This window comes from Ovis aries, chromosome 16 (assembly GCF_016772045.2).
Source record: "Ovis aries strain OAR_USU_Benz2616 breed Rambouillet chromosome 16, ARS-UI_Ramb_v3.0, whole genome shotgun sequence".
In the NCBI taxonomy this organism is placed as follows: Eukaryota; Metazoa; Chordata; class Mammalia; order Artiodactyla; family Bovidae; genus Ovis; species Ovis aries.
This window is the reverse complement of record NC_056069.1, coordinates 32552533-32568764: the sequence shown is the minus strand read 5'-3', so window position 1 is coordinate 32568764 and position 16232 is coordinate 32552533.

Below are 16232 nucleotides of genomic sequence, written 5' to 3'. Positions count from 1 at the left end.
ACATTTTCCCCTCTGAGTAGAACACTTCTCCTGGTTTTTCATAACTAACACCTCATCCTCAGGTCTCCATTTAAAGGTTATGTCTTCAGAGGTATCTTTCTAGGTCACCCAATAGAGATGGATTTTCTAGACACATTTTCTTATAACTCCATATTCTTGTCCTTTAAAACATTTATTATACTCTTCAAATATATCATTTATATCTGTTTATCTCTTCCACTGAACTCTGTTTGATGAGGCCAGGAATCATTTCTATTTGACTAACCACAGCAAATATGGTTGCTAGCATAGAGCCTGGCTCATAGCAGGCATTCAGTACATGTTTGTTCACCGAATGAACTAATCACCTTTCGTCCACTCACATCCTGCACAGGGGGTTATGGCAGCCACCTGGAGAGATCTACAACAACCAAACAGAAGCAACAGCAAATTCACCTTATTCAAAGCTATGCAGAAGATTCACAAATGCACTCTATGGCAAGGGGTCACAAGTAGGCAGAGTGAATTGTGCAAAGCAAGGTCTCTGCTCTCTGCAGCCAATGAGGGAAACCAGAAATCACACAGGCCACATTTAAGTAGATGCCTTGTACAAATCCAGAGTAAAGGGCATGGTCTTTATTATTTATTTTATAAACTGAGGTTTTTAAAAATTTATACACTGGTGTTAATATCTTCCTCCCTGTGGGTAGAATAATGAAAGTAACTAGCACAGGAAAAGTAAAACCAAAGAAAATCAGCTTATTGGGATAAAAACTTCCAGAGATAGGGCACAGAGTAAAGCATTTGACACTATCTCTTAGCCAAATGGGGAAATACTTGTCTGAGTAGGCTCAAGTGAATATTGAGTATTCAACTGAAAGGAATGTACTAAACAAAAACATCACACCATCTTCCCAGTGCAACAGGGAACTTTGGGAAGCATTATATTCACCTTTAACTCTAATCCAGAGATGGCAAAGAAATTGCATCCAATGGGCTAAGTCTGATCCATTGGCAATGGCTGCCCAGAGTGCCAGGCTCTGACAAGTTCTAAGGCAAAGTCTGGACTCAGTGAGGAAATGAGCTATGACCAAGTAGTAATGTCTGATGGGCAGAGAGTAGGGAATTAAAATATGCATGTCATATTGTTGTCGTTACCAGTTAAACTGGAAAAAAAAAGTGACAGAAAGGAGATTCTAATAATAAAGAAAATTTTGAGTCAAACTGTAGATGAGGGTGACAAGTGGCTGAACTTCAGGAAAATACCAAACAACAGGCAGAGTCTAGTGGTAACAGCGTCAAACCCAAAGAGATGCCATTTTTCCCCACCCCATAAAGAACTGATTTCATTCAAGGTCCATGGCCTTCAGAACACCTCCTTTGCTCATCCTTCTTGGACCTTCCTCTGGAAAGTAGGCACTTTCAGGGCAGTGATCAGTGTCTGGTTGCACTTTGCTTACTCAGTGCCACTCCAGCACTGATGCTGGGGTCTTTGTTGGCCCACAGGAGATACAGCTACTTGGATAAATTAATCAATGGAGGGAATCCATCATCTCAGATATTGATAGAAAAGTGCACAATAACTATTTCATTGTGATGAGCCATGAAAATACCCCCTAAAAATTTTTCTAGAACAACGTGATTGTTTACTTATGATTGAATAGTTTATATAAGAAATAGGATGAGTGACCATCCAGGCAGATTGTAGAAGAGAACTGAAGTTGGTTTGGTGTCACTTCTGCTCTTTGACTCACTCTCTTTTTCTCCCCACTGCAGCCATGCCACCATCCTCCCTTCCCCAATCCCTTTCCTTATAACAAGATCAACATTTCACAATAACCTTTGCTTACAGCTAGTATTCCTTCCTCTTAAGTTTTATAGCATTTTCTGTCTACATGACTAACTTGGCATTTAAATATGACCTGTACTCTTAACAGTTTTTCTGTGCCCTGTTTCTTCTATTAGGTCATCAGCTTATGGAGGCAGGAACCATGCTTCTGACATATTTGTTCCCTTTATTAAATCCATCAGTGTGCCTTGCACATGGGCAATGTTTTGCACAATATATAAAACATAGTCCATTATGTAACAATGTGGGAGCACACAGAGCTTTAGTTGAAAATCAGGAAGCCCGAGTTGAGAACCTAAGCCTTCACTTAAAAGTTTTGTTGTTGTTCAGTCGCTCAGTCATGTCTGTTTCTTTGCAACCCCATGGACTGAAACATGCCAGGCTTCCTTGTCCTTCACTATCTCTCGGAGTTTGCTCAAACTCATGTCCATTGAGTTGATGATGCCATCCAACCATCTCATCCTCTATTGCCCCCTTCTCCTCCTGCCCTCAATCTTTCCCAGCATCAGGGTCTTTTCCAATGAGTCAGCTCTTCACATCAGGTGGCCAAAGTATTGGAGCTTCAGCTTCAACATCAGTCCTTCCAATGAGTATTCAGGGTTGATTTCCTTTGGGATTGACTGGTTTGATCTCTTGGCAGTCCAAGGAACTCTCAAGAGTCTTCTCCAGCACCACAATTTGTAAGCATCAATTCTTCAGCATTCAGCCTTCTTTATGGTTCAACGCTCATGTCTGTACATGACTACTGGAAAAACCATAGCTTTGACTATACAGACCTTTGTCAGCAAAGTGATATCTCTGCTTTGTGATTTTGGGCAAATTATGTAACTCTCTAAGCTTCTGCTTCAAAATATATAGAATCAAAGTAATTGTATTCCTCTAACAGAGTGCTTGGAAGGATAGCATGAGATTATGTCTACAAAGTGCTTCATCAACTAGGAAATATCCTGCAAATATTGAGGATTATTATTGTTTTAGGAGGAACACCTTATTTTTAGGATCACTTCTTTTCTTTTAGCTCCTCTGTCTAGTCCTTGTAGCTGTAAATAGTTTCTTGTTTCCTGGTTGTCAGTTAGTTTCTCACTTAGGAAGAGAGCCATTTACCTCTGCCAACTCTACTTTCTCTTCCAAGAGTGTCAGATGTGCTGGTTTCCTGCTTTTCTTCTGGTTCTATATTAACATGTGAACTAGTAAACATTTCAAGAGAAACAAGCCTTCATAACATATGAGGTTTATAACAAAAATATAGTCTTTGTTTGTTCCAACTTTTAAAAACATGCTTTTAAAATATATATATAAAAAAAAGTAATATGTTGATGAGAGATCACTTGAAAAGTATAGGTAGATAGAAAAAGTCAGACTTAAAATTATCCACAGTCCCATTACAATCACCAATAACACTTTGGCATATTTATTTTCAGAGTATTTTCATGCATACATATTTAATATAGTTCTAATAATTAGCCATTAATTAATTATTGCTCCACAATAATTCAAATGTTTGATAAACCAACATTTTAATGGTGACAAAATTTTCATGTGAAGATTTTCCTTAACTTTTACCTAATTCTTAACCCTTAAGTTTATTTTCAGTTTTCATATTATCGATAGTGAGAATATTAATATCACTGTATATGTCAGTTTTATACTTTTTTTTCCTCCACATAAGATGACTTGTTGAGGAAAAATCAGTAGAAGTGGTATTCCTGTGGCATTAGAGGCTCAAACATTTCTAAACCTCTAATGGCCTGTTTTAATTTATTTTTCTTAAAGAAACCTACTGTACACTGAGTGTGGCAGCTTTGATGGTGGATATATAATAGTTCAACAGCTCACTGTGATAATGATTAATGTCAATAAGATGAAAATAAAGAAGTGGGCAGAACCAAGGTCACATTATTTAGAAATAGAAATGGCCATAGTTCTACTCTCCAGTATAAAAGATAATATTCCAAAGAACATCTCAAGTTTTTCAACACATTTTTCTTTATGTAAAGCTGTTTGTTAAATTGAATAAGTTTCACTTTGCTTTCCTGAAGAGAACTCTGACTTAAAGGCTCTCTGTCAAATTCTTCCATGAACTTTAGGTCATAATGTAAGAGTGCAAAACCAAAATCCAACTGGATTGAGTTTCAGAGCCAAGGAACATAGGGCAGGGTGATATTTTTAGAGAAAAATTAAAGTGATCTTTAAGGAGATAAAGTCAGTAACTAAGCTATATCACTGAAACTACACTTTCATTGAAACTTGCTCCCAAATTTGAGAATGAGTAAGACCCTGGCATAACTAACTCAGTAATTTATTTATAATTATTTGTTTAATTAAACATGGAGGAGAAGCAATTCTACCATTACATGCAGTATTTTGACAGAGATTTTTCTGCTGAAAAGCAAATAGCATGCATTTTATTTGGACTTACTCTCAAGAAGATATTTGGAAAAGAACTTACCAAGAAAATGGTATTTTCTTCCTTTACCCTTCCAAAATGGTGGAGTTCTAAACTTTTCTCTCTTTTTCTCCCAAAACAAAATTTTGTTGACAAATATACACAAATCATCAAGAGATTTGGAGACGTGCATTGGTTGTTTTTGTTTGCATTTTTACTTCTTAAAATGTGAATTAGAGGGGCAAGGAGAGAGAAATTTGGTATTTTCTTCAGCAGTGATTTGGAATTGTGTTTTCTCCCTGTCATTTGACTTATCATTCTGGAGGAGCCAAAGAAGCTAACCAGGATAATGTGCATCCTAAACCAGTGTGGGCAGTGGCTGCCTCAGGATCCAAGCTGAGAGACATTTTCTGTACACACACACACACACACACACACACACACACACACACACACACACACACACTGAATATTATTCAGCTATAAAAAGAATAAAATCTTGCCATTTGTGACAACATAGATGGACCTAAAGGGTATTATACTAAGTGAAATAAGCCAGACAGAAAAAGACAAGTACTGTATGATTTCGCTTATATGTGGAATCTAAAACAGAAGAAAATGAAGAAATATACCTAAATAGAAGCAGAGTCATTGACACAGAGAACAAACAGGCAATTGCCAGAAGAGAGATGGTGGAAAGAAGAGAGAAATAGATGAGAGAAATTAAGACCTACAAACTTACAGTCATAAAATAAATGAGTCACAGGTATGAAATGTACAGTATGGGGAATATCATCAATAGTTATGCAATATCTTTGAAAGGTGACAGATGATAATTAGACTTATGGTGATAATTTTGAAAAGTATGAACTTCTGTTTCTTGATTTATCAACTATGGACAGTGTCTTTTGACTCCCAGTAAGAAAGAAGAAATAAACATTCTAATGTATTTATTACAGTATTATTTTTGTATTGTCTGGGCTTATAGAATTTATAAACTGTGAACTTTTCCCTACCTCTTTTTAGAGCAGTTTTATATTTCACTGAAGTCTGTGTTCCCTTCTAGTTTTTGTATTTTTGTGTCTTTATCAGTGGGAAACATTGGTTGGCAAAAAGTTCATCAGCCAGATTTTTTATGAACAATTGCTGGATCATGGAAAAAGCAAGAGAGTTCCAGAAAAACATCTATTTCTGCTTTATTGACTATGCCAAAGCCTTTGACTGTACTGTGTGGATCACAATAAACTGTAGAAAATTCTGAAAGAGATGGGAATACCAGACCACCCAACCTGCCTCTTGAGAAATCTGTATGCAGGTCAGGAAGCAACAGCTAGAACTGGACATGGAACAACAGACGGGTTCTAAATATGAAAAAGAGTACGTCAAGGCTGTATATTGTCACCCTATTTATTTAATTTATATGCAGAGTACATCATGAGAAATGCTGGACTGGAAGAAACACAAGCTGGAATCAAGATTGCCGGGAGAAATATTAATAACCTCAGATATGCAGATGACACCACCCTTATGGTAGAAAGTGAAGAGGAACTAAAAAGCCTCTTGATGAAAGTGAAAGAGGAGAGTGAAAAAGTTGGCTTAAAGCTCAACATTCAGAAAACTAAGATCATGGCATCCAGTCCCATCACTCCATGGGAAATAGATGGAGAAACAGTGGAAACAGTGTCAGACTTTATTTATTTGGGCTCCAAAATCACTGCAGATGGTGACTGCAGCCATGAAATTAAAAGACGCTTACTCCTTGGAAGAAAAGCTGTGAGCAAGCTAGATAGCATATTCAAAAGCAGAGACATTACTTTGCCGACTAAGGTCCGTCTAGTCAAGGCTATTGTTTTTCCTGTGGTCATGTATGGATGTGAGAGTTGGACTGTGAAGAAGGCTGAGTGCCAAAGAATTGATGCTTTTGAACTGTGGTGCTGCATAAGACTCTTGAGAGTCCCTTGGACTGCAAGGAGATCCAACCAGTCCATTCTTAAGGAGATCAACCCTGGGATTTCTTTGGAAGGAATGATGCTAAAGCTGAAACTCCAGTACTTTGGCCACCTCATGCGAAGAGCTGACACATTGGAGAAGACTTTGATGCTGGGGGGGATTGGGGCCAGGAGAAGGGGACGACCGAGGATGAGATGGCTGGATGGCATCACTGACTCGATGGATGCGACTCTGAGTGAACTCTGGGAGTTGGTAATGGACAGGGAGGCCTGGCGTGTTGCGATTCATGGGGTTGCGAAGAGTCGGACACGACTGAGCGACTGAACTGAACTGAACTGAACATGACTACTATATTCTCAGATTCTTTATGTTTATGTATATCTGTTTCTTTGCATATGAATCACTATGTATCTATACAAGAAAGTCTTTGAATTATGTTATCTTTCCCTCAGAATTCTAGAGATATTACTCCACTATCTGTTTTTATAGTTGCTAGGGAGAAACATAAAATCACTTTTCCATTATAGGATGATGTATTTTTTCTGCCTAGGTGCCTAAAGATCTTTCACTTTATCTTCAAGATTTTGTTAAATTACAGAGATATGTCTTAATGTCATTTATGTTGAATCATATTTTCCTTGGACCACAATGTTCCCTTTTAATCTACAAATTTTGTTCTACTTTAATTTCAGAAAATGTTCTCATTATAGCTTTACACATTTTTTTATCCTGAGGTTTCCTAGTTCATTGTCAGCAATTATTCTTTTATTTATTCATTTGTCTAACCTCACTCTTGACTAAATTCTTCAGCTTTTATTTGTCTTTTTATTCTTTACTTACTATGTTTCTCTTATGATTTCGCTCTATAGCCTTAATTTGATTTTCAGTTCTTTTTGTGCTTTACTTACTGATAATATTTTTCCAGTCCCAAAACAGCATATCCTTTGTGCCTAATTTATTTGCTTGGCTCTTATCTCCTTTTCTATTTTTTTAAATTCTTATTGGAGTTCAGTTGTTTTACAATGTTCTATTAATTTCAGGTGGACAGCAACATGAATCAATTATAATATATCCACTCTTTTTTAGATTCTTGTCCCAAATAGGTCATTACAGAATATTGAGTAGAGTTCTCTGTGCTATACAGTAAGTTCTGATTAGTTACCTATTTTATATATAGTAATGTATATATGTCTCTCTTCTCCCAATTTACCCCTCCCTCACCTTTCCCCACTGATAATCATAAGTCTGTTTTCTACATCTGTGACTCTATTTCTGTTATATAAATAAGTTCATTTGTACCATTTTTTAACATTCCACATTAAGTGATATCATGCAATATTTGTCTTTCTCTGTTTAACTTACTTTTCTTACTATGACATTCTCTAGGGCCGTCCATGTTGCTGCAAATGTATTATTTTTATGGCTGAGTAATATTCCATTGTATCTGTGTGCCACATCTTCTACAGTCACTCCTCTGTTATGGACATTAGGTTGGTTCCATGTCTTGGCTCTAGTAAACAGTGCTGCAGTGAACACTGGGGTTCATGATCCAATGAATGTTGCCAATTTGATCTCTGATTCCTCTGCCTTTCCTAAATCCAGCTTGTAAATCTAAAAGTTCTTGGTTCACAGACTGCTGAAGCCTAACTTGAAGGCTTTTGAGGATTACCTTGCTAACATGTAAAATGAGCACATTTATACAGTAGTTTGAACATTCTTTGGCATTGCCTTTCTTTTGGATTGGACTGAGAAGTCACCTTTTCTAGTCCTGTGGCCACTGCTGAGTTTTCCCAAATTGGCTGGCATATTGAGTGCAACACTTTCACAACATCATCTTTTAGGATTCGAGATAGCTCACCTGGAATTCTATCACCTCCACTAGCTTTGTTCATAGTAATGCTTCCTAAGGCTCACTTGACTTCACACTCTGGGATGTCTGGCTCTAGGTGAGCACCACAACATTGTGATTATCCAGGTCATTAAGACCTTTTTCGTATAGTTCTTCTGTGTATTCTTGCCACCTCTTCTTAATATCTTCTGTTACTATTATGTCCTTGCTGTTTCTGTCCTTTATTGTGCCTATCTTTGCATGAAGTATTCCCTTGGTATCTCCAATTTTTTTGAAGGTATTTCTAGTGTTTCTCATCCTATTGCATTTACCTGGGTTCAAATCCCTGATGTTACCATTTGCAGCCTGTGACTTCAGGCAAGTTACTTGGCACCTCTGTGCTTTAGTTTTCTCATTTCAAAAATGAAGGTAATTATTGTACCTATATTACTAAAGTCTTTGAAAGGATTAAATGAGCTAATATACATAAAATGCTTAGATTATTGACTACTGCATAGTAAGGGCTATAGTGTTTATTATTAACATTTCTGTAGAATAATTATAAGTTCATAATGCTAACTCTAAGGCACTAAAATAACCAGTTAGTTCTCTGAAAGATTAAAGAAATATAAAGTGATGTTAAACTGGAAAAATCTCTTACTTTCCCACACTTGAACTACATAATATTCTGTATTTTATTGTATTGTATTTCCTTAAAAACCAAGCATTCATGTGGCATTTGTATTTAATTTTGATTAAGCCAAATAGCCCAGTATTCAACCATTAGGATAACTCCTTATTTCATAGATAGTTTATGACAAATTTAACTAATTTAGTAGTTTATGGCTAACTTGACACTAAGTTGTAAATTTTGGATACCCCTCAGATACTGAGTAATAGAATCAAAAGATATATATAAAGAATAAACATTAAGCAAGTTATGTGCTCAATGAGGCTAATACATAATTTTGCTGTGAAGCAGAAATACAGTATTGTCAACCTAGCTTTCATATTAGTGCTATTTCTACTGTGCTCATTGTATTTAATTCAAGGATAAAATCAAATTTCATTTGTATGCTTAAAATATCTAATGGAAGTATTCACTCTTACAAGTAGTGTATTTTGCAAAAGTATCTATATTATATAACAAAATTAAGAACTTTAAATGCATATTTTGCTTAACAGTTTTCTTAATTTTAATTTTTTAAGAGAAGATATTTTTCAAAGGCTATAAGTAAAGAGGAAAGGAAAAATCCCAATCTTCAGAAGGAAGATTACATGACACAATATTGAAAACAGCAGAAAGAAGGCAGTGGGAGTTAATGTCTTTATAATCTGTGGACCAAGCAGGTCATTTTTCCCTCAGGAACAAAAATCAGTGAGCCTCATGTACCATGACTAGACAATACTTGCTCAATAGATAGGTAGGTTGATAGGCTGATGATAGATAGATATATAGGTAGATAGTCATCCAATCTCCAATAACACTTGGATTTTCTAAGTTTGCTAAGTTGCTTCAGTCACGTCTGACTCTTTGCAACCCAATGAACTGTAGCCCACCAGGCTACTCTGTCTGTCCGTGTGATTCTTCTGGCAAGGATATTGGAGTGGCTTGCTATGCCCTCCACCAGGAGATCTTCCTGACCCAGTGGTCAGACCTGCATCTCTGACATCTCCTGTGTTGGCCGGTGGGTTCTTTACCATTAGCACCACCTGGGAGGCCCCTTTTCTAAGTTTAGTCTTATCTCAACCTCAACAGAGCCTCCACCTGGAAGTGAAGGAAAACATCATCTTACACTAGGAAAGTCTAAGTTGTTTACAACAATTATCAGGTTGATATCATTTTATTTTCACTTAACAAATACAGTTGCTATACTAGGTTAATATGTCTCCATAAAATTCATGTTCACCCCAAACCTATGAATATGATTTTATTGGGAAATAAGATCTTTGCAGATGTAAGATGAGCTCATACTGGATTAGTGTGGGCTCTAAATCCAATATGACTGGTACCCTTATAAGAAGAGGGAAATTTGGACACAGGGATATAGACACACAGAAAATGTGTGTTGATGAAGGCCAAAATTTGAGTGATGTTTCTGTGAGCCAAAGAATAATAAGATTTGCCAGTAATCATCAGAATCTAGGAGAGAAGCAAGAGGTTCTTTCTTGGAGTTTCTAACAAGAAGCCAATGCTTTTGACAATCTGATTTAGAACTTCTGGCCTCCTGCACTATGAGAGAATAAATTTCTGTTGTTTTAAGCCTGCTAGTTTGTGGTAGCTTGTTTTATCAGGCCTAGGAAATGAATACAGATGTTTAGTTACCTGCTTTCTCATCTCAGTTAACTAAAGCAGCTAATGAGGAGGGATAAGAAGGTATATTTTGAAATAACTTTTAATGCTCAAAACGGTTTAATGATTGTTCCAGCTCAGTAAAATGGAAATTCCCTTCTTGGCTGTTGGGACTCCCTCAGTATCTATTTGCAAGTTGATATGATGAGAACTTTGATTTTGGTTGATAGAAAAATCAGAACAGTCAGAGAAAATATAGGTGGGAAGAGGTGGACAATGGAAGGGAGTGACATGGTAATTCTCTCCAACTCCAGGCCTGCTGGACTATTCATCAGTGTTTCTGAAGGGAGGGATTTAAAAGGAGAACCTAAATCAGCTGTTTTCATGGGCAATTTCATGAAAGTTTGGTGTTGCTAGGATTAAGTAACAACGTAGAAATCAAGGTGAAAATAAGTTTCTCTTTCCACATTTGGTATGCAGCTCTTGGAGGAGGAAATGGCAACCCACTCCAGTATTCTTGCCTGGAGAATCCCATGGACGGAAGAGCTTGGTGGGCTACAGTCCACAGGTTGCAAAGAATTGGATACGACTGAGCGACTTCACTTTCTTGTACTATAATTGTTCTGAGGATAACACTGGTGAATTAATGTATATTAAGTGCTTAAAATAGGTTTGACTTGCAGTAAGTGAGGGTTTCCATATGTGTTGAATACCTCCTAAATCCGAACACAGTGAAGGGAGAGACCATGTTTAGTCACTGTTACCCCAGTGACAAAGCAGACAGTAAGTGATAACTGATTGAATACTGGATTTGCCATGCACAGCACTGAATGCCAAAAATACAGGGGAATGAGACATCATTGTCCCACAGGCCAGCAAAACTGAGATAAAATAATGAAGCTAATCCAAGTGGAACATTTTAAAATAAAATTTTAATATTTTTTCCCAACATGACCCAAATAAAAGGTTTTGCTTTAAATATCTGGGAAATTAATTGATGTGAATGGAATAACTTGTTTCTCCCAAACTCTCAGATAAATCAAATGAGAATGAAATTAGGGAAAGCAACAGAAAAATAGTCATTTCAAGTGAATGCACTGAAATGAATGCATTTCCTTTAACAATTCTTGGAGCACAACTCCTTAGCCATTAGAAGATATTTGGTTGGGTTTTTTTTTCCCTAAACACAGGCAAGGCATTTCACTCTTATAGCTCTCTGAATATAGAAATTTACTGTAGAATACCCAGTTATAATGTTTTTATTTAAAAAAGCCAACAGGATCTATTTCTTCCTATAAATTATAGCAGAAACAAGATCCTTTTCCAAGCAATCTGATTAAGAATATTACTTTGAAAATGTCTAATAGCCACTTCTGATCTTCCTCAGACAAAAAGAATAGAAAACATCTACTGTACTATCCCTTGAGCTTTTGGCTGAACTCAGGATATTTTGGCAATCTCTCTTTCTGATCTCCCCACCCTGTAAATATTTAATATTGCCAGTTTCCTGTAATGTAAATGCATTATGAAAACAACACGACAGCTGTGTGTATAGAAAATTTGGACAGGGCTGTGCAAATGGAAGAATTCTTTGAACAAGAGCAATGAAGTCAATAGAGTTCTAATGATAAATAGAAGGAGATTGAATCTCTCAACTCCCATGCCAACAAACAATAAATTTCCTTCCAGTCTCACTACAAAACAGAGCTGAATTCTGAGGTTCCCAGAAGGGCATGCTCCAATGCCAATCCTTATCTTAGAGAAGGGGAGTCCATTGCCTAGTGGAGAGTGTCATTCAAATGGATTTATTGTCTATTTTATAATGGATTTATAATCTTAGTAAGAATATTATGTTATATACTGCAGCAATGTGATTGCTTACCACAACACTTCTCAGAATTTAGAAGGATCATCACATAGTTTCAGAGCGAAAAACCATAACAAACAGTAGAAAAAAGATTTGTCAACCATCTAAGCAAAATACACAAAATACTTAATACACATTAGCTTCCTTCCCTACATCTTACTTCTTTTTATCCTTTGTCACGCTTTCAAAGTGTGAGTACTTACTTTCGAGCTTTAAAACAAACAACAAAAAAAAACCCCAGTGATTTCCTTTGCTTTTCCTATCCCTTTTCCATAGATAAATACACTGTCTTTTGTTGGTTTCCCTTGATTCTCCTGACATACATAAATAGTGTGTGTGTCCTCAGGCTTTCAGTTGTGTCCAACTCTTTGAGACCCTATGGACTGTAGCCTGCCAGGCTCCTCTGACTGTGGGGTTTTCCAGACAAGACTACTGGAGTGGGTTGCCATTTTCTCCTCTAGGAGATCTTCCCAACCCAGGGATCAAATCTGCCTCTCCCACATCTCCTGTGTCTCCTGCATTAGAAGGTGGATTCTTTACCACTGAGCCACACATATAAGTAGAACTTTTATTAAATTATCTTCAGTTAATCTGTTGAAGTAGCTATCTGTTTTCTATCAGAACTTTGATACATCCATCATTTTTTCTTTCTTTCGTTCAAATTTCAGGAATTAGGAGGAAGATATATATACCACACATCTTACAATTCTATGAACTGACATTGGTTAACATTCACCATTGATAAGATGTGAAGAGTAATGTGGGAAACAGAAAATATTTCTCTTTTAATTCAAGTTTTTATTAAACACCAATACTCTGTAGAGAAGCACAGCACGGCCACACTTTATTTCTGTATTTTCCGCAGAAGTGAGAAAGATCACATGTTGACCTCATTTTCCTTTTGATCTCCTACCAGTGAGTCGTTTTTAGTCTCATATCATCTCTTTAGCCAAGCCCCATGATTTAGGTAAAGGTCTACCGCTAGCTGTGACTAAACACAGAATATTGTGACAAAAAAAAAAAAGAAGAAGAAGAACACAGTTCAAATCAAGGATATGTATGTCCCTGAGAGGAAGAAAAGCATCATGAGAAATTAAAAATTGCAAAAATAATGTCATGCATATCTCACTTAGCCATTCAGGATGTGTGAGAATTACCCACCCGATGACTGCTACCCACCTCCACTGATTCATATGAGGATTAATGATAGGAGAGAAGAAATGGAGGATGCTCCCTTCAGCACTACGAAATCTTGGGCAGAAAAGTGAGCAACTCTTAGGTACTAAGTGCTACGTTTCCCTCAATGAGCCTACTTCAGTGCTCATAATTCTCAACCGTGATTGAGGATTGTGCTGTGTGCCAGGAACCAGACCAATTACTTTAAATAAATATATTGCCTCATTAATTACAATAAGCCCATTTCTATGCTAAGAACTCTATTCCTTTTCTATACAAGGAATCTGAAACACAATGTTTAAGCAAGTTATAGAAGTTAAAGTGAGAATGCAGATAACCCAGAATGTAAATTCCAGCCACCTTGGTCCCAAAGCTGTGCTCCAGTACTCTATACTGCTCCCAAGAGGTGGGAGAATTTTTGAAGGAAGAAAAAAAAAAAAAAAAACAGCCAGAGGATAAATTTCTGGAATTGATGGAAACTATGACCATGTCAATTTTATCGAAAGGAGTGTAGTTGATTTATATTTAATGATGATACATGCTTGACTTAAAGTCTAATTAATAGAAACTAAGTATTGACTAAAATATTCTGGCTAAATTTGTTTCTCCACAGTGAGATTACTGAAACAACCTACAAGAAACTAAAATGGACAACTATAAAACTGATACTAAATTTTTATTTTAAGATTTTACTTGCTAGAAGATTAATCTTTTCTTAACTACATGAACAACAGCTCTGTCCTCTCTCACTCAGAAAAATAATGAGTCATCACACTGATTTTTTTTCCTGTTCAGAAACTAGAGAAATTCACCCTGCCCAAGAATCTGGCTTGGCCCAAAACATAAGAGTTTCATTTGAAAACTCTTCTCTGTCTGAAAAGAGAAGGGTGACTACTCTTTTAACTTGGATTGCCCAGAAGCAGATCCTAAGACAAGGATTCAAGTGCAAGTCAATCATTTGGTGGGGCATCCCAGTAAGCCCCCCTAGGGGAACAGGGACATAAGATGGTAGACAAGGTAGTTAATAAAGGGTAGACTACCATATCAGCCACCACTGAGGCTACCAGAACTTAGGTCCATTAAGGAATTCTGGAAAATAGCAAAGAACCCTCCTCAGAATAATCTATCCAAGCTGAGGTATTTATCCACCAAGTCTTTGTCAGTCAAGACAAAAAGTCCTCCTGCAGAGAATCACTGGTATTTACAAAAAGCACCTTTTGGGTTGGGTGCAGTCATCATAGATGAAAGTCAGTGGAATTTTCTGTTTCTTATGTAATGAAAGGCTCCTGAGCACAATCTGAAAACAGAAGGGTTAACAAAGGAAAACTTTTGCCCTCATATATTCTATTGTTATGTACAGAGACAAATGTACCAATTATTTTTGTAATTAGTAAAAATGTTTCTCTATTTAAATAAAGATTTATGTTATAGTCTAAGAATTAATATTTATCCTAGGAGGATATTTGTGGATGTATGTTTTTGATCTATTTGGATTATTAGAAAGGATACGGAGACATACACATAACTAACAAATTTTAGAGAGCCATATCATATTCTCACCCCTAAACCCACTGATCTAGCTGGTACTGCTTTATGCTGAATAACTCAGAATTTGGAATATATATTACTGGTGGATTATGATATCCACAGATGTCCTTAGGGCAGGGAGTGGGTGATTTTCAGATTCATATCAACTTGTGTAAATAGGGAATAGAGTTGCTCCCTCTAGAGAGGTGCAGATCTCCTTTGGGAAGTTCAAAAGAGGAAGTCTTAGGAGGGAGGATCTAACTGCAGTGGAGCAACCAAGAATTGAGGTACAGCCATGAGAGAACTTCCTGTAAAGGGCTTAATATTCTAGTGGTTTTTCTTTTTTCTTTTTTTTTGGTGGATAATGGAAAAAGCCCTATTTGATATACAGTCTTAAATGTACCTGATCCCCATTGTAGTTTCTTTTACTAACCTGCAACCTTTCAATAAAAGCTATGCACCATAGAGACTTCTATGGAAACCATGGGAAGTATTCTCCACCCTGTACTATTTCACCACTGAGAACAGCAAAGAGAGCTGCATCATTTATTGCACCACAGAGAATGGCACGAGCACCGCATCTCCTTACAGACGTGACATTTTAGTTCAGGAACTTCAGGGCAGGACTAGCAGCGAAAAGAGAGACAACCCAGAGGAGATGAGACCAAGTGAAGGAATATATGATCGATGAGTGACTCAGGGTGGATATTAAACAAACTCACATTTTTTATAGATATACCAGAAAATGGAATGAGGGAGCTTGATATTTGCCTTGCAATTAGCAGCAAGAACAACAACTAGCAATCATAAATAAATAACTCAAATTCCAATTATGATGCTGCCCTGATAGCTAAGCTTGTTATTGTCTTCATTTCTAAGCTTTGCATGAGAGCTGGCTCAATAACTGAACACTGAATTAGAGCTCAGGAAACTCAAGTAATAATTTAATTTTCACTTTTAAATGTAAAGTTTAAGAATCTGTTATTACTCCCTTAGTACTTATGTCAGCAAATATTTATTATACATAGATAAAAATTAATTCCTTTGAAATTGTGTGTCATTTTCTTGTATGATATTGAGAAAGTATTAATTTTATGTGATCATTTTTCAATCAGGCAGCAACCTAGGAGACATGATTAGATTTTGCCAAGCACTAGTATAAGTTGGAAATCAGTTATTATAACCAATACCTTCTAAAACATGGAAAAGAAGTATAAGGTATAGGAGGTAGTATAAAGAGGTAGATATGTTAAAATATTAACATATTTGGAAGTTGAAGATCCTGAGAAATATCCATGTTACACTATAGGATAGGAGAATATAATAAGTAGGAATATGAATCAACAGAGTAAAAAATAGTATCATATTTATCACTAT